The sequence below is a fragment of the Dendrobium catenatum genome, unplaced genomic scaffold (genome assembly GCF_001605985.2).
Source record: "Dendrobium catenatum unplaced genomic scaffold, ASM160598v2 fragScaff_scaffold_113, whole genome shotgun sequence".
NCBI classification, from domain to species: Eukaryota; Viridiplantae; Streptophyta; class Magnoliopsida; order Asparagales; family Orchidaceae; genus Dendrobium; species Dendrobium catenatum.
This window is the reverse complement of record NW_021318575.1, coordinates 315,089-335,269: the sequence shown is the minus strand read 5'-3', so window position 1 is coordinate 335,269 and position 20,181 is coordinate 315,089.

Below are 20,181 nucleotides of genomic sequence, written 5' to 3'. Positions count from 1 at the left end.
ATTTGGAAAATAAAACAATAAGAAAACGGTACCAAATGAAATAATTTCATAATTATTTTTATAAAACAATACAAACATTCTCAAAAAGAGCTTAAACTTATTTACCCATTGTATGAACAAAAAATATTCTTAATTTTTTTTTCCTGTCAGTATGTGACTTTCAGGAAATATTTTAAATGAAGTCTTTTTCAAAAATTTAATAACAATTGAATAAATCAAAGAACATGATTGGCTACATTTGCAGCCACTGAGAATGCGTGAGGACGTAGCATTGGTCGCGCGTCCAATTCTGTTTCGTTCACTTAGAAAGCGTTGTCGTTAGCTATACTTTATGCATTGTGCGGATTTGGCGTTGTGAATATTATTATAACGTCTCCTATTGCATGCTTCGACAGATGATTCACATAAATGTATATTTCCTAGGGGTGTTAATTTTGGGTCACGGGTCGGGTTCGGGTATAACCCGGAACTGACCCGGGTTCAAGCGGGTCAGAAATTCGAACCCGGACCCAACCCGGCGGGTTTTTAAAAAGCATGTGTTGATTAGTTATTTTCTATTTTTTCTCATGCTAATTTTTGTTCTAGTTGTTTGATTTTATTTTAACTTTGATTTTCTATATTATGATTTTTTTAAGCTTTTTGATTTTGGAGATTTAAATCCAATGACTAGCATCTCTAAGTAGGTTAAAAGGATAAACACCGTTGATGATTTCTCTTCTTCTAACCTCTTGTAGTGGTATAATTTTTTCTTTTCTAAATAAATGTCTATCTCAAATTAACAACTGGTTTTGAAATTAAGATCTTTTTTATCTTTCTACAGTAATCTACCTTATATTTATAATATCCAAAGCTTTTATATATCTTTCAAGTTAAATGAAATATTGTCATTGCACTTATCATATAATTGCTAAAGTCTGCTTTGTGGTCTATTCTTTATTATATTAGAGAGTGAGTTTTTTCTTCTCTATTATATGGGAGATCTACTCACAACTAATTATATTTTAAGAGTTGTTGGAAAAGGAATCTAGCTTGCAAGAATAAAAAATAATAAAAAGGCCAATAATGTCAGAAACAAAAAGATGCGCAATGACGCCAAATTGAAAAATTTATCAAAAATTAAAAGATGTGCAAAGAGCGTCATTCAAATTGACAAGAGGCATAAAATGATCCCACATAAGACAAGCTTACCCCTCTTTCAAACTTTTAAAATTTTAGATGAATTCATGAATTACTTGATATTTTCAAAGGCTTGATTTCAAATTCCATAATTAAGACAAATTGCTTTGGTATATTTTTTTTATAAGATATTTTTTGTAGTCAAGTTTTGAACGAATCTTCTTTTTACCAAATTAGTTTGATATGAGTTAGGCCTTTTATTTTCAAAAGATAATTTTTACCTTGAAAGAAGTCTGAGCTAGGAATTAACAAAATCGGATATTCTCCTATTTTCATATTGTGACATTATTAACTCACTGATCTTTTGAATCTCTTAAATTTAATATTTTAAAAAAATTGTCATATGGATGCGTTGCTATATATATATATAAGTTAAAAACAAAAATTTTGTTTTTTCCTTTGCTTGTTTTTAGGTTTTTTGTTGTTGTTTTAGCCTTTTATTTTGTTTTATTTATTTTTGGGGTTTTCTATGATCATCTTTATCTTTCCTTTGGTTTCAAATTCTTGTCACATCATCCTGGCTGATATCTATATCGTCTTAGATAATATGATAATTTCTCTTCAAAATTCCATCTGCTGAACTTTTCTGAGCTTGCTATAAATCATCGTCCCGGACGATACCTTATCGTCGTAGATGATATGATCAAACTCTATTACAATCATCTTGATCTTCGCAGCCGATACAATTTTTATTCTGGCCAATGCATTTATGGTCATCGTCCTGAGCGATACACTAGATCGTCTAGGACAATCCACGTGTGAGTACGTTTAAAATCCTTAAAATCACCCTAGACGATCTATTATTGGACAATCGTCATGGCTGATCCATTGTTCGTCCTAGACGACACACATGGTACAGATTTAAAATATTTTAAATTCGACTGGTATGATCAATTATTGTGCATCATCCTGGACGATACACCTAAACCGCCCGGACGATCTACTTTTTTAACGGTCGTCTAGCTTGACTCCTCAGAACGATAGCCTCTGTCTAATCATCATGGCCGATATTTGATAGGCCCGGACTATCGGACTGACTTTTTGACCAATCGGCCTGTACATAATAATTGAACCAGATCGTTCTGGATGATTTTACGATCATCCTAGATGATGTGGCCATTCCTTTAAATTTAGGCCTTCCAGCCATTGTTTTTCACCTCAAGCTTCTCCTTCTCTCTATTTTGCTTACTGCTTTCTTGCTATGGCTGGTGGAAAGTGAGTTCGATAATCTTTCGGGAGCTCTTCAAGGGCTACGCTTGGCCCTCATTTTCAGGAAGGAGAAGATCAAGCTGCATACCGTTGTTATAAAAAATGTGGCATCACTCTCTCCAGAATCATCAACCCTATTCACCTCTTATATGATATTAGACCTCTTTACTCACACTTCTCTCTGTTTCATTCTTACCCTTGTAGTCCCTTTTTCCTTTGATTTTCTTTGTGAGTTTTTTGCAAATCTTATCATAAACTCTACTTATACAGCACTAACCTCCTATGTGAATTGACGCCTGATCGAAATCATATATCATGACTGTGTTGAATTATTGCAGCTATCCACCACTGGAGATAAGCTGCATACCATCTTCTCAGATCTTGATTTTGACTGGACCTCGGTAAATCATTTTCTTCGCCAGACCAACGAACCCTTTCATGTTGGAGATACTATCTCTTTAGTCAAAGATACTAGGACAATCCAGAATGTCCTTTGCACTTCCATTATTCCAAAAGTCGAGGATTGTATCCACATCACTCCTCTACTTTCTCTAACTATCTTTTACATCATGACATGTAGAGAGTTTAATACTACTGACATGATTTTTTGATACATTGATCATTTCACAACAATCTGTGACCCAGGCCATAAGAGGAAACCCTACCTGGCTCTAGGACACCTCATAGCTTATGTTATTGAAACCAAATATCAGCTTCAATATCCTGCTCGTCACGACCTTCAGCCTCCTTGCTACTCAAATATCTCTTTCAATATCCTTCACAATACTCGTCTCCACCCAGGTGATGGGGAACCTCAGGGGGCTGAGGAGGAGGAGGCTCCCGCTCTTGTTCCTGAACCTGCTCCTCTCTGACACCACTCACAGTTTGTTCAGTTAGTAGAGATATTTGATCGGTTGGAGACCCGATTTGACACTTTTGTAGCTCACCAGCAACAACAGCACGACCAGGACATGGCCTGGTTTGGCTCACAGTTTGCTGCCATAACCAGTTTCTTTTAGTAGCCACCACCACCACCACCTTCGTTTGATGATCAGGGTCCCTCACCTTTCTAGTCTTAGATTCTATTTTATGTAGTTGCTTATATTTTTTTTTGTAGTAGCTTTAGTTGATTTTTGGTTCCCTCGTCCTTTTTTAAGATGTCAAAAGAGAGAGCAATATGTTTGTACTTATTAGTTTGTACTTGCACTTGTACTTGTTGACTATGCTTATTGCTTTAGTTTGTACTTGCACTTACTTCTACTCTGAATTTTTGAAATTCTTGAATTACACTACTGTGATCATCAAAGTGTTTGCCATCATCAAAAAGGGGGAGATTGTTGCAAACTTAGTTTCATAGATTATGATTTAGATGTTAGCAAACACTTTGACTGCCTTTTTTCTACTGACATTTCAGAGCCAAGAGATGAGACGACAAACAGAGCCAGCTCAAGATTGGGTAAACTAGGTATGTGTCAGTCTGTATTTTTTCTTATTCCTTTTCTTGAGTTATTTGTAATCTTGTAAAGTGTCTGATGCTAAGTAACCCTACACACACACACTTAAGCAAATTAGAATTTCTATTTTTACTCACATCATCCCGGACGATATTTATATCGTCCTGGATGATATGGTTTAAAACAAAAACACTAATCAGGTTTCTTAATTAAGGCAGCCATCATTAGTCTATCAGCCTGGATGATCATGCCAAAAAAGCCACCATGATCAATTTAAGTATTCTATATTTTTAGAAATCGGCTAGGACGATCTTGGATCGGCATGGACGATATGGCCCAATTATGCCTAAATTGATCAGGCAATCAAGTAAGTAATTAAGGATGATTCATACGATCACATCATCCTGGACGATCTCAAGATTGGCCTGGACGATCTATTCAAAAACCCTTAGTTGCTCCTGGATGATAAATATGGCCAGAACAAATTCCGGGCGATGTTCTAGCCGATCAGGATCAGATAGCTCGAATTCCTGGAGATGCTATGGATGATTTTTCTCATATTTGAACTGATCATCTGGGATGATCGTGATATTAGCCAGGATGATCAAGACAATTTTTAATCGTCCAGTTCATTTTCAGAGCGATGTTCTGGCCGATCATCTGTGATTTGATATGATCATATAGGATGATAGGATTATTGTCCTGGACGATAAAGTTGGCAACTTGCATTTATTGAGGTCCTTTGAAACTCTACTTTTTAAGAGCTTTTGTTCAATGTTTTTGAACATCCTTGGCTGCTGTCTTGATCCGAGAAAACCTAAATGAGAGGGAGAGGGAGAGAGGATCTTGTGAGGTGGAGCTTGTGAGGGAGTTCACAAGGGTTGTTCCAAGAATTATTCCACCTCTTCTTCCACTAGATTCTCTTATCCTTGGAAGGGTTGGGAGAGGTAAGCTTCAGCGATTAATCGAGGTTCTCTGCCTACTTCAGGAGGAAGCAAAAGGAGTGGAGTTCTCTATCTTGCCTAGGTGGCAAAAAGTAGGTTTTTGTAAGGGCTTCTCCACCTAGCTATGGGAGCTAAAGGAAAGTCACTTGGGTAGAGCAATATTCGGAGGGCGCCTCCAAGGAGTGGACGTAGGTCAAGTTGACCGAACAACTATAAACCCTTATGTTCTTTTACTACTTCCGAACTTTAATTTTCCGCACTTATTTTTTTGTAGTGACTTTGGTTTGTGATATTTATTCTTTTGCTTAAAAAATTTTTAAATACCAATTCACCCCCCCTCTTGGTTAGCCTCGGGCTAGTTCTTAAGGGCCTAACATTCCTAACAAACTTTCAAGTAATATCAGAGCAGGATTCATAAAAACTGAGTTTAAAATTTTTTTGAATTTTGATCCATGGCTAACTTTGGGAATCGTAATACAACTGAAGGATATTCTATTACACAACCTCCTTTGTTTGGTAATCTTCCTTTTGATTTTTGGAAAACTCACATGTCTACTTTTTTGTAATCAACTGACTATCGTATTTGGATGCTTATTAAAGAAGGATATTCTCCACCTTCTCGTGAACTTAATGGAATTAAAACTGAAGTGCCTTTTACTGAATAGACTTTTGTTGAAAGAGATTTAGCTCAACTTAATGCGAAGTGTTTAAATTATTTTTTTGTGCTTCAAAATCTGAGGATTACATGCATGTCTCTACTTACTCTACTGGTAAAGAGATTTGGAATAGGTTGTGCATTACTTATGAAGGAACCAATGAAGTGAAACAATCTCATTTGAATATTCTCTTGCATGATTATGAACTTTTTTGTATGAAACTTTCTGAATCAATTTTTGATATGTATACAAGGTTTACTCAAATTGTAACTTCTTTACATGTCTTAGGAAGAGAACTTTCAAACTATAAAAAGTGAACAAAATTTTAAGATGCTTGCCTTCCTCTTTTGATGCTAAAATCACTGCAATAACTGAATCTAAGAATTTGAACACTTATTCGATTAATAACTTACTTGGCTCACTCATTGCTTATGAGCAAGGGGTGAATCAAAGAAAACTTGATGCAGGTAAGAAAGGAAAGGAGAAAATAGTGGCACTGAAGGCCAAAAACACGGACTCTGACTCTTTCGGGTTTGAAAGCGATGACTTTGCCTTAATCACAAGGCAATTCAAAAACTTTCTAAGGAAGAAGCAAAAGTATCATCAAAAGTGGAGTAAAGGAAAGGGAAACAAAAATTTTAAGAGTTCTAATGACATGGTTTGTTTTGAGTGCAGGAAACCTGAACATGTGAAAGCTGATTGCCCTACACTCAAGGCTCACTCAAGCAAAGAAAAGGGTGAGGAGAAACCCAAGTTTAGGAAGGAAAAAAAGAGACTTTAAAAGATGTTTTGGGCGGATTATGCATCTGATTCATCAGAGACTGAACCTGAAGATGAAACAATAAACTTATGCTTAATGGCGGAAGCACATCTTGATCAAAGTGATGAATAAGAGGTATGTAAACCAACTTATGATCAATTGTTCAAAATTTGTGAGAAAATTCATGCATCATACAAAAAACTTAATAAAACTCATGCTAGTTTTAAGTTGGAGCTTTGAATATACAAAAAGAGCATGAAATTATTCTCAAAGATCATTCTACGATTGATTCAAAGCACATGGCTCTACTTGATGAATTTAATGATTTAAACAAAAAGCATTCAGAATTAATTGATGAGCATGATGCATTAAAAGTTTCACACACCTCACTTGAATTTGATTTTAAGAAATCTGAAGAGAGAAAACAAAAGTTGAGGATTGAAAATGATGTCTTAAAAAGTACAAACTTGAGGCTTAAAAAGGAATTGAACATACTTGAGGGAAACTCCTTAAACCATTTAAGAAATCCTTTTCCTGGAGTTAGATGTTTTTCATGTTGCATGCTAGGACACATCTCACACACTTGCACTATTCACCGTAGTACATATTGGGTGTGGAGACCAAAATTGTATGATTCACAGCATAGCACATATACATTACATTTTACTTTTCATGAGAAGGGACCCAAACCCTTTTGGGTTCCTAAATCTGACAATTGTTGATTCTTGCAGGATTGCTCTCACTAAAGACCTTGTGAGAGCATAGGATACTTGGACAAAACGGAGGCTCACAGCTCATAATTGCTTAAACTTGCTATTTTATAAATTCTTGAAAAGCATGTGTTGATTAGTGTTATTTTTTATTTTTTCTGTGCTAGTTTTTATTCTTGTTGTTTGATTTTATTTTAATTTGGTTTTCTATATGATGATTTTTCATAAGCATTTAGATTTTAGAGATTTAAAGTCAATGACTAGCATCTCTAAATCGATTAAAGGGAGAAACACCGTTGATAGTTTCCTTTATTCTAACCTCTTTTAGTGGTATAACTTTTTCTTTTCTAAACAAAGATCTATCTCAAATTAACAACTGGTTTTTGAAATTAAGATCTTTTTTATCTTGCTAGAGTAATCTATCTTATATTTATAATATCCAAAGCTTTTATATATATTTTTCAAGTTAAATAAAATGTTGACATTACACTTATCATATAATTGCTATAGTCTGCTTTGTGGTCTATTCTTTCTTATATTAGAGAGTGAGTTTTTTCTTCTCTAGTATCTGGAAGATCTACTCACAACTAATTATATTTTAAGAGTTGTTGAAAAAGAGATCTAGCTTGCAAGAATAAAAAATAATAAAAAGGCCAATGATGCCATAAATAGAAAGATGCGCAATGACGCCAAATTGAAATTTTTATCAAAAATCAAAAGATGCACATAGAGCGCCATTCAAATTGATAAGAGGCATAAAATGAGCCCACATAAGACAAGCTTACCCCTCATTCAAACTTTTAAAATTTTAGAAGAATTTTTGAATTACTTGATATTTTTAAAGGCTTGATTTCAAATTCCATGATTGAGATAAATTGCTTTGGTATATCATTTTATAAGATATGTTTTGTAGCCAAGTTTTGAACGAATTTTCTTTTTACCTAATTAGTTTGATATGAGTTAGACCTTTTGTTTTCAAAAGATAATTTTTATCCTGAAAGAAGTCCGAGCTAGGGATTAACAGGATCGAATATCCTCCCATTTTCAGATTGTGACATTAACAACTCATTGATCTTTTGAATCTCTAAAATTTAGTGTTTTGGGAAATTTGTCATATGGATGTTTTGTTAAAACAATAATCCCGGACGATACCTTATCGTCCTGGATAATCTGATCGAACTCTGTTATAATCATCTTGATCGTCTTGGCCGATATAATTTTCATCCTAGCCGATGCATTTATGGTCATCATCCTGGCCGATACACTGGATCATCTTGGATGATCCACGTGTTAGTACGTTTAAAATCCTTAAAATTGCCCTGGACTATCCATTATTAGACAATCGTCTTGGCCAATTCACTGTTCGTCCTGGACGATACTCGTGGCACAGATTTAAAATATTTTAAATTTGATCGGTATGATCAATTATTGTGCTTTGTCCTGGACGATACACCCAATCGGCCTGGTCGATTTACTTTTTCAACGGTTGTCCAGCTTGACTCCTCGGGACAATCGCCTGTGTCTAATCGTCCTGGCTGATATCTGATCGGCCCAGACGATCGGACCAACTTTTTGACCAATCGGCCTATACGTAATAATTGAACCAGATCGTGTTGGACGATTCTATGATCGTGCTGGACAATATGGTCGTTCCTTTAAATTTAGGCCTTCTAGATATTATTTTTCACCTCAAGCTTCTCCTTCTCTCTCTTTTGCTTACTGTTTTCTTGCTATGACTGGTGGAAGGCGAGTTCGACAATCTTTTGGGAGCTCTTCAAGCGCTACGCTTGACCCTCATTTTAATAAAGCAGAAGATAAAGCTGCATACCGTCGTTATAAAGAATGTAGCATCACTCTCTCCAAAATCATCAACCCTGTCCACCTCTCGTATTTGGTATTAGACCTCTTTACTCATACTTCTCTCTGTTTCATTCTTACCATCATAGTCTCTTTTTTCTTTGATTTTTTCATGATTTTTTTGCAAATCTTAGCATAAACTCTGCTTACACAGCCCTGGCCTCCTATGTGAATCGACGCCCGGTCGAGATCACATATCAGGATTGTGCTAAATTATTACAGCTATCCACCACCGGGGATAAGCTATGTACCATCATCTCAGATCCTGATTTTGACTGGACCTTAGCAAATCATTTTCTTTGCCAGACCAACGCACCCTTTCATGTTGGATATACTAACTTTTTATTCAAAGATGCTAGGACAATCCATCATGTCATTCGCAATTCCATTATTCCAAAAGCTGGGGACCGTGTCCACATCACTCCTCTACTTTCTCTGACTACCTTTTAGATCATGTCACATATAGAGTTTAATGCTACTGACTTGATTTTTTGATACATTGATCATTTGACAATAATCCACGACCCAGGCCATAAGAGGAAACCCAACCTGGCTTTAGGACACCTCATAGCTTATGTTCTTGAAACAAAATATCATCTTCAATATCCTACTTATCACGACCTTCAACCTCCTTGCTACTCAAACAGCTCTTTCAATATCCTTCGCAGTACTCATCTCCACCTAGGGGATGGGGAACCTCAGGGGGCTGAGGAGGAGGAGGCTCCCGCTCCCGTTCCTGAACCTGCTTCTCTCCACCAGCACTCATAGTTTGATCAGTTAGTAGAGAGATTTGATTGGTTAGAGACCCGATTCGACACTTTTGTAGCTCACTAGCAGCCGCAGCAGCACGACCAGGACATGGCCTGATTTGGCTCACAGTTTGCTTCCATGACCAGTTTCTTTCAGCAGCCACCACCACCACCACCTTCGTCTGATGATCAGGGTCCCTCACCTTTCTAGTCTTAGATTCTATTTTCTGTAGTTGCTTATGGTTTTTTTTATGTAGTAGCCTTAGTTGCTTTTTAGTTCCCTCCTCCTTTTTGAGATGTCAAAAGGGGGAGTAATATGTTTGTACTTGTTAGTTTGTACTTGTACTTATACTTATTGATTATGCTTGTTGCTTTAGTTTCTAATTGCACTTGCTTCTACTCTAAATTTTTAAAATTCTTGAATTTTACTTCTATGATCAACAAAGTGTTTGCCATCATAAAAAAGGGGGAGATTACTGTAAATTTTGTTTTATGGATTGTGATTTTGATGTTTGCAAACACTTTGACTCCCTTTTTTCTACTAACATTTCAGAGCCAAGAGATCAAATGACAAATTGAGCCAGCTCAAGATTGGGTAGATTAGGTTTGAGTTAGTCTGTATTTTTCTTTTTCACATTCTTGAGTCATTTGTAATCTTGTGAAGTGTCTGATGCTAAGTAACCCTACACACACACACTTGAGTGATTTAGAATTTTTATTTTTACTCACATCATCCCGGATGATATTTATATCGTCCTAGATGATATGGTTTAAAACAAAAACCCTAATCATGTTTCTTAATTAAGGCAGCCGTCATTAGTCTATCGGCTTGGATGATCATGCGATCGGCCAGGATGATATGCTAAAAGCATACAGAAATAGCCGCCATGATCAATTAAGTATTATATATTTTTGAAAATCAGCCAGGATGATCTAGGATCAGCCTGGACAATATGGCACAATTATGCCTAAATTGGTAAGGCAATTAAGGATGATTGATACGATCACATCATCCTGGACAATCTATTCAAAAACACTTAGTTGCTCCTGGACGATAAATATCGGCCAACACAAATTCCGGGCGATGTTCTGGCCGATCGGGATCAAACAGCTCGAATTCTAGGCGATGCCCTGGATGATTTTCCTCAAATTTGAACTAATCGTCTGGGATGATCGTGAGATCGGCCGGGATAATCAAGCCAATTTTTAATCGTTCTGTTCATTTTCAGAGCGATGTTTGACCGATCATCTATGATTTGAACTGATCGTACAGGATGATAGGATTATCATCCTGGATGATAAAGTCAGTAACTTGCATTTATTGAGCTCCTTTGAAGCTCTTCTATTTAAGAGCTTTTGTTCAATGTTTTTGAACATCCTTGATTGCTTTCTTGACTTGAGAAAACCTAAAGGAGAGAGAGAGAGAGAGAGAGAGAGAGAGAGAGAGAGAGAGAGAGAGGGAGAGAGAGAGAGGATCTTGTGAGGGAGTTCACAAGGGTTGCTCCAAGCATTGTTCCACTTCTTCTTTAACTAGAGTCTCTTGTCCTTCGAAGGATTAGGAGAGGTAAGCTTTAGCGATTAATCGAGGTTCTCTGCCTGCTTCAGGAGGAAGCAAAAAGAGTGGGGTTCTCTGCCTTGCCGGGGTGGCAAAAAGGAGGTTTTTGTAAGGGCTTCTCCTCCTAGCTGTGGGGGCTAAAAGAGAGTCACTTTGGTAGTGCAATACTCGGAGGGCACCTCCGGGGAGTGGACGTAGGTCAAGTTTACCGAACCAATATAAACCCTTGTGTTCTTTTTACTGCTTCTGCACTTTAATTTTCTGCACTTATTTTTTCGTGGTGAGTTTTGTTTGTGATATTTGTTCTTTTGCTTAAAGAATTTTTAAATATCAATTCACCCCCTCACCCTCTTGGTTAGCCTCGGGCTAGTTCTTAAGGGCCTAACATTCCTAAACAACTTTCACACTGCTTTCTTTTTCCTCTGCTAGGGGTTTTCCATGGAGCTCTTCCGTGGTTTCCCCCACCCCACTTGGGCCTCCCATTGCTGGTGTCGGCAATCTTGGTGATTTTCAGGGAACGTCTCTGCCTATTTTTGTGTATTATTTGGTTTCTTATTTTCTTGCTTTATTTTCAATCTCATTTTCCCGTGTTTGTCGGAATGGTGCCAAATCGTTTGAGCAACCCCAGTTTTTTAGGGGGTTCATCTCATTCGCACTCATTTTTGGAAGCGCTTGCTAGTTCTATCTCAATTTCTTCATTTTCGAAACTACGGACCTCCACATTTTGTGGCTTGCCTTCCCTTTGGATTTTCGACCAAGAAATTAATCACTTGGCCATCCCATTTCAATTTTCTTTAGTTGGTTTCTTCCCTTGTAAGAGACTATCTCTTGGTTCCATTCACAAATTTTTCTTTAACTTAAAATTAAACGGTGAAGTTTTGGTCACTTTGCTTGACCCATCGTACATTCTGATTAAACTAGCTAATGATCTTGATTAATATAGGGAATTTTGTTATAGATCATACCTAGTTTTCACTTGTTACATTAAAATCATGAAATGGTCTCCCAGCTTGGATGTTGTTATGGAGTGACCTGCCATCCCGATTTGGGTATCTTTTTTCGCAATTGGGTCGTCACCTTTACAGCCCTCGTATACTTCAAGGATTGGGAGCTATTTTTGGTAAACCTCTAAATATTGATGTGCCTACTTATGTGGGTTCTCGGCCTTCCATGGCGCGTGTGCTAGGGGAGCTTGATATAACTAAATCCTATCCAAACCTGGTTTGGTTAGGTTTTGAAAGTTTAGGATATATGTAGTGCATTGTCTTCAATGAATCCTCCCCCCTCCTCCCCTTGTAAGAGACTATCTCTTGGTTCCATTCACAAATTTTTCTTTAACTTAAAATTAAACGATGAAGTTTTGGTCACTTTGCTTGACCCATCGTACATTCTGATTAAACTAGCTAATGATCTTGATTAATATAGGGTATTTTGTTATAGATCATACCTAGTTTTCACTTGTTACATTAAAATCATGAAATGGTCTCCCAGCTTGGATGTTGTTATGGAGTGACCTGCCATCCCGATTTGGGTATCTTTTTTCGCAATTGGGTCGTCACCTTTACAGCCCTCGTATACTTCAAGGATTGGGAGCTATTTTTGGTAAACCTCTAAATATTGATGTGCCTACTTATGTGGGTTCTCGGCCTTCCGTGGCGCGTGGGTTCTCCCCCCCCCCCCCCCCTTTGTGCTTCATATAAATACATTGGTCATGTGGCTGGGAAATGTCATCCTCTCCTTTCGACTGAACAGTCTATTACAGATGCTAAACTTGTTCCTATCATGAATACTGGGTAGGTTTCGGGGAAAACTATTGGTGATTTAAGGGATAATGCTCTTATTAATGCTAGCCGTAATGTAGCTATTCTGTCTCCTGTTATTTTACCATCTATGAATAGTGTATTGATTATTTCTTCTCCTTCTTTCCCTATTATGATGTTTCATACTGTAGGGGATTGTTCGAATACTACAGTTGCTATAGATTTAGGACCCGTAGGGAATTTGGCTGAGAATAAGGAGGTTTTTGATGGGGATACACCTGCTATTACGACTCCTAATTTAGCCCAAGTAGACTCTATAATGGTTGGGGTCGAGCCTATTGCCCAGGCTTCTTGGTTATGTGCTAGTGACGTTGGTGAATTTAATTGTGATTTTAATCTTAAATCTGCTTTGTCTTGTGTGGATACTGTGTCTGCCCCGTGTGATTTAGCTTTGGCTGATGTGCCTTATTTAGTCACTGAACAGTCTGGTTCTTCTGTTTCTCCTATTCAGGAATTATCTGGTTGTGGTGAACCTTCCCTAATGGTTCTTGTGAATTGGGATGTTGCCTCCTCTTCTGTTAATTTTGGTTTGGATAAGTAGGTTCAATTGGATTTAGCTTCCAATGATGGTTTTGAGGGCAATATTAATTTTGTTAAAATCCTATTTTTGTTATGTCTAATGTTGAAATGAAGGATCATGTGGCTAAGCCTGTGAAAAACTCCAGTTTGGTTCAAACTGACTTGCTGATTTTAGAGGATTCTCATGAATTTGAGAAGGATATGCTAGGTCATTCTACCATTAGTGGTTTTCTTAATGTGAGTAGTAATAAGCATAAAAGAAAAGGTAAGAAGTAATAGGGTTTGTGTTTTGGCACTTGTAAGTTATGGTTCTTTTACTTATTTATGAATGATTTGAGAAAGATTATTTTATGGATTTTTTTTATTCTCATATCAGCTATTAATTCATTGAAATAATTTCTTGCTTTTGTTATTGATCATTTTGAGCTTTACAAATTATAACTGATCATTGATGAGGTTTAATGTTATTGACTATATTCACTGAACTGAGCATGCATATTGATTATTTAAGCTTTGAATTATAAGCTTTAATGAGTTTGAGTTATTGCTGGGTTTTTTAGCTCATTATGTAGATTTATTGATTTTAGGTTATGGAAGGGGAAATAAATAATTGGAGTGAGATTGACAGAGATTATAAAGTTTTCCTATTTATTTTATTTTCTCATTTCTATTATTCTTTTATAGTCAAAAGCTTAGGATATATTATATATTGTAACTAATCTCCTGACTATTATATATAATTTTAGGAGAATGAATATAATGAAATATTTTAATGTATATGATTTCATATGCTTCCACTAGATATATAGATTTATATTGATGATATATAAAAGCTCTAAAAAATGATAAAATGATGTAATAGATAATTCTTCTAATTTAGATCTTGGGGCTGACATGGCATGTGTGGGAGTGAGTGTGGCTAACTCTCATTGTCATTTCCCTATGCTTAGTTAAAATTTTGATAGAGATTTAATAGTTGCACACCACAACCAGGTATTCAGCATAAGCCTACTAAAGATGGCATTGTAAGTTGTTAGAGCATAAGTGATAATGAAGCTGACCATAACCATATATTGTTATTTATCCTCACCCGAGGTGATAATGAATTCTCCTTCAATCTCGTAGCATTCTTCTATGAAGTGATAGAATGGACCAATATTAGAGGTGAACTAAGAGGAAAACAAGTTCATTTTTTAATACAACTTAAAAAATTATTTTCATAAAACTTCTCAAGTTTATTAAAATGCTAACAATCTAATAATTAGTGATCATAGAAATAAAGATGAGAATGTCATTATGCATGTTCTCAAAGTTTGTCTTTCTAATCTTTATCATTTTCACATTCATCAATGAGTCTATTGAAACATTTCCCATTATGGTGGGCACCACTCACATAATATTTTTTGAGTAAGTAAGAACTTCCTAGTACCTGTTGCTCTCGATAAGAGTCACTCTTGGGTGTTGATTTGGTCTAAAAATTATGATGTCCTTCAATATTTCTATTTTTATGATAACTTTCACTTGTCATCATAGTCGGTGACACTCCTCCAAGTTAAGGTTGTCATCTCTATGGAATGCACATTACTTAAAATATCTCTAGTATACACATTATCCTTGATAGGTGTTGGAAATTTAAAAAACTCCTTATTTCGAATGACCTTCACTAGCTAGGCCATGAATTTTCTCAACAAAGTATAAGTGGGGCATGTCGATAAATAGTGTACAAGTTCATCATGGTATGGGTGAGTGGCAAAAATTAGATTTTCCACCCAAGATGCTTGTGTTTTTATAATGCTCAATAACCTAGATTATAGGGGAGCCCTTAGAATCTCAGGCCAATAATGATCTCTCAATTAGATTGGTCTTCTATCCAACCTATCTATGGGATGAGTTATCATTATCTCACCTTTATTAGAGTTATCTTCTGTGGGTGAGTTCATAATAGAGAGTGCTATGGAGGACCCAACTACCTTATTATACTCTTCAGCATTCACATGGTTGTTAGCAATATCCAACATCCTAACATCGGTCCTTAGTTATCATAAGCCAAGTGTGTATCTAAAGGGACCCTCTCTTAGTCCTTGAGTTAATCCAGCTTGAAATCTTATAATGAAGCTTCTTGGGGTCTCAATAAGCTTCTCTCTCATTTTAAGGAGAGCCTGACTGCTCCTCTGAGGTTTTTAGGTGCTAGTGAATTATGTCTATATCATTCTTCCACTACAGGAAAATCACCAATTACCAGCGATAAAAGAACTGCTGGAATTACCGATCGTTAAACTGGTCGTGTGACCGCCAGTTTTAACCAGCAGTTTAACCGGTGGTTTTTAATAATAAATGCCAAAAATATTGGTTGTAAATAATCACCGGATAGGCCACTGATTTTTTTTGGCGTCGCATATTACCTGTGATTTGACAACCAGTGTAAAGTGATTTTTGTCCTGCAATCCAAACCTCTAAATAAATGACATAATTGACCTAAAATTGGCCAAACAGGCCCTTCATCCTCATTTCTTTGCATTTTTGTTTTTCATCCAGATGCCTCTCATGCTCAACTCTGACTCGTCTGCAGTACTCTAGCCCCGATGCCCTAACTCTGGTCATTGATCACACCCTCACTCTGATCGTAGATTATGCCCTCACTCTGCCCGCCGACATTTTACTTTGCCCACCAACGCCCTCACTCTAGCCTGCGAATGCCCCAAAGGTTCTCCTTGCATTTAATTTTCTTCTCTTCAGTCATGGATGGTAATTTAGAGAGAATAATGAGGAACTACATATGCTATTTTTTGATTTAGAGATGGCATATGATAAAGTTCCAAGAGAAATTCTATGGAGAGCTCTAGAAAAGAAAAATGTTAATAATACTTTTATTCAAGCTTTTACTTGTGTTCAAACACTAGAAAAATTGATCAAGTATTTTCATATTTCAATTTGATTACATCAAGGATCAGTCTTGATTCCATATATTTTTACTTTAATTATAGAGAGAGTAATGAGGACCTACATATGATATTTATTGATTTAGAGAAAGCATATGATAAAGTTGCAAGAGAAGTGTTATGGAGAGTTCTTGAAAAGAAAGGGGTTAAAAAAACTAATATTCAAGTCATTAAGGATATGCATGTAGAAGTTGTTACTTGTGTTCAAACAAAAGGTGGTTTGACCAAGTATTTTCCTATTTTAATGGATTACATCAAGGATCAACCTTAAGCCCAAATCTTGTTGCTTCGATCATGGATGTTTTTACTAGACATTTGCTAGTGGTTGTACCTTTATGTATGCTTTTTACTGATGATATTCTTCTTGTGTATAAGACCATAGAGGGAGTTGAAGGTAAACTTGAATTGTAGTGGTCAACCTTAGAGTCTAAAGATTTTTTTTATTATATCTATAATTGAATATATGGAGTGTAATTTTAATAGTAATAGATCTATTGGGTGGATTGTGAGTTTGGGAAATTAAGTCGTTAATAAGAATATGCATATTAGATATTTTTGGTATGTTATTTAGAGTGATGGTGAAATAGATGTGGATATTATTAGTAGAATTCAAGTTTGATGGTTGAACTAGAGGAATGCATTGGACTTGTTATGTGATAGAAAGGTCCTCAAACTTAAGGTAAAATTCTATAAGATGGTGGTGAGACCTGCACTGCTTTATGGTGCAAAATATTGGCCATTAAAAGAGAAGCATAATTTTAAGTTAAAACAAACACATAAAATGGGGGAGGGTTTATGGCTTAGGTTTGCAGGGATATGCTTGTGAGGCCAATTCATCTACATTAGCATTTTATGATGTTTAGGGAGCTGAAGAAACTGTTAGCCAAAGGGTTTTTGCCCTGACAAGAGAGATAGAGTAGTGAGAAAGATTCAAAATGAGATGTAGGAGGAGATGCAATCATATCAAGATGAAGATCAGAAGAAGAAAGAGCAAGAGCTAACACATGAATCACAAGGCAGTGAGGACATAAAGAATGATTAGTGTTGTTATTTGTTTAATGAACTTTTTGATGTATTTTGAACATCTTACTGTGGATTTCATATATTATGTTTATTGTAAAGTATATAAATTCTTCTTTGTTTAAATAATTATTTTTGCTTATTGTAAATTGTACAAATATAATTTATTTATTGTGTTTTGTTATTGCATATGAAATGTTATGTTGATGTTGGAATTCATTAATATGGGTTGAGTATAGTGGCGGGTTACCCTTAAAGTTTATGTTTTATATATGTTTTGAATTCTATGCAGGTATTGTAGAAATTGGGGTAAACTTAGGGGTTGTCAAATTTTTAAAATATTCTACAGGTTTTTGGTAGCTAATAGGCAATTTGGCCACTAGAAACATCGATACCAGATGATTTATTTAGCCGTCTTTGCTTTAATATAGCCACCGATAAATACTGACGGTCTATTAGAGGCTTGGCCACCGGTAATACCAGCATTTGAGATGGCCAATAGCCCACCGGAAATTACACGATGGCCACTAGTGCTTTAACCACCAGAATTTACCAATTTTTCTAGCCGCTGAAACATATAGCCACTCAAAAATAGCCGCGTAAATTTGTTTCCTACAAAATTTGTACTGGTGGTTAACATATCCCCAGAAAATCACCGGTATATTCTCAAACCGTCAAAAAAGCAATATGAACCGCCGAAAATGCCGCCATTTATTGGCTCAAGAAAAATGGCACGAATGCATGACATCTCGCTTTGCAGTCATAGGATTCCATTTCCCTTAAGTCAAATTGTAGTTAACTAGATTTCCCCTGAGAGTAGTATCAGGGTTTAAAGGTCTGGGGTCCTTACTTCCTATAAGCGCAAGCACTCATAGTTAATTACCCCTCTTAACACGTAAGAGAGAACTCTTGATTAAGGATGAATAAACTTTAGATATTTTTAGTCTCAATAATGGGAAAATGGAGATAAAGTCGATCAAGATCCCATGTTTTTTTCATCCCGGGCATACCATAGATTTCAGTCTACAAATACTAATAATCATTGATCGTAGTGTCCAGAGAATTTGATTAGCAGCCATGGGTTGCCTCCTCTCAGAGATCCTGAGTAGACTGAAGTGGTTAATGTGAGTTTTAAATATTTTTTTTTTTTTTGGAGTTTTGGGGTTTACATCTATTAGAATACCTAGAGATTTACTTAGTTTGGGATTTATGAATTCATTTAAAAGTAACCCTAAATTTTGGATTGAAGCGGGTCTTATGGTTTCTTTAGGAAGTAGCCCAGGAATCCAGGTTTGGTTTAGGACTTATGGCTTTCATAGAAAGTAGCCCAAGATTTTTATTTGGAATGGGGCTTATTTCTCTATTTATGAGTTTCCCAATGATGGGTCTTACAACCTAACTCTACAGTGAGGCTGCCTAGAGGTTTTAAATTATTTAGGTAGGACTTATAGCTTCCCTTAGGAAGTAGCCTAAAAAGTGAGTCTTACAACTTAGTCCTTTAGATTAAGATGCCCATAGGTTTGAATTTTATTTTGATTTAATTTGGGTTGGGGCTTATGGCTTCCTTAGAATTTTCCATGATAGTGGGACTTACGACCTCTTTAGAGGTATCCCAAAGAACTTTCAGTTAGGTAGGTCTTAGTGCTTTGTTAGAAGTTTGCCTAACGATGGGTCTTTATGACTTAGAACCTTAAACTAAGTGGCCCGAGTGATGGGTCTTACAACCTAGCCCTATAAACTAGGATGCCCAAAAGTTTAAATTTGGCTTGAATTAGATTTGGATTAGGTCTTAGTGCTTCCTTAGAAATTGCCTAATAATGGGTCTTACAATCTAGAACTTTAAGCTAAGTGGCCCGAGTTATGGGTCTTACAACCTAGTCCTTTTAGACTAGGATGCCTAGGTGAGGGGTTTAGGTTTGTGTCATCACTTAAACATTTCCCACAAATGTCGGACTTACAACTTCTATTAGAAGTGGCCGGATAGTTTTAATTAGATGTTAGGAGTTAGGTCAAATTTTTACCTAAAATTTCCCCCTAAAGTCGGCCTTACGACTTTCCTATGAAAGCTGCCGGGTAGTGGGTCTTACAAACTAATTCTTATAAATCAGGCTGCCTGTTGATTTAAATTTAGATTGTGTTTGTTAAGAGGATGTCAGTTGTTTAGGATTTATTATTTAGAGAATTTGAAAGGGTTGTAAGCTTGTTTTATTTCGTAGTTTTGACATTTAGGGGTTTTGACACTGAGTTAGTGTTTTAGTTGTTTTGTGCTTATAGTCTTTTTCTTACTACAGTAGGCCACTAATCTACCTATTTTCTAGTACTTTTGCTCTACCAGCTTTTTCGTACTTAGATTTTCTTTCTTTCCAGTACTCTGTTCTACCTGTAGTAGTTAGATTTATCAGCATTCATTCAATTTATTTATGATATTCTTAATTTTCATTTGCTTGTTTGCAGGTGTTCGTAGCCAGAGTTTGCATTTAGTGAAAACTTTCCTCCCCCCCTTCCTTTTATTTATTGTATTTTTTTTTAAAATTGCTCCAATTGATTTAGTTAAAAATGCTTTCAAATTTTAACTAAAATTTTAAATTTCTTTTAAATTTTTTTAGATTTTTAAAACATTCAGATTTACAAAACTCCCATATTTTAAAACTCTCAATTTTTTTTAATGATTTCGAATAACCAATTTTATTTAATTTGTCAATCAATTGATTTAAATTAACAAATTTTAATTACTTTCATCAAAATAATTTTTTCAATTAATTAATTCTCATTAATTAAAAAATAACTAATTAAAATTCATTCCTTTCTCCAGT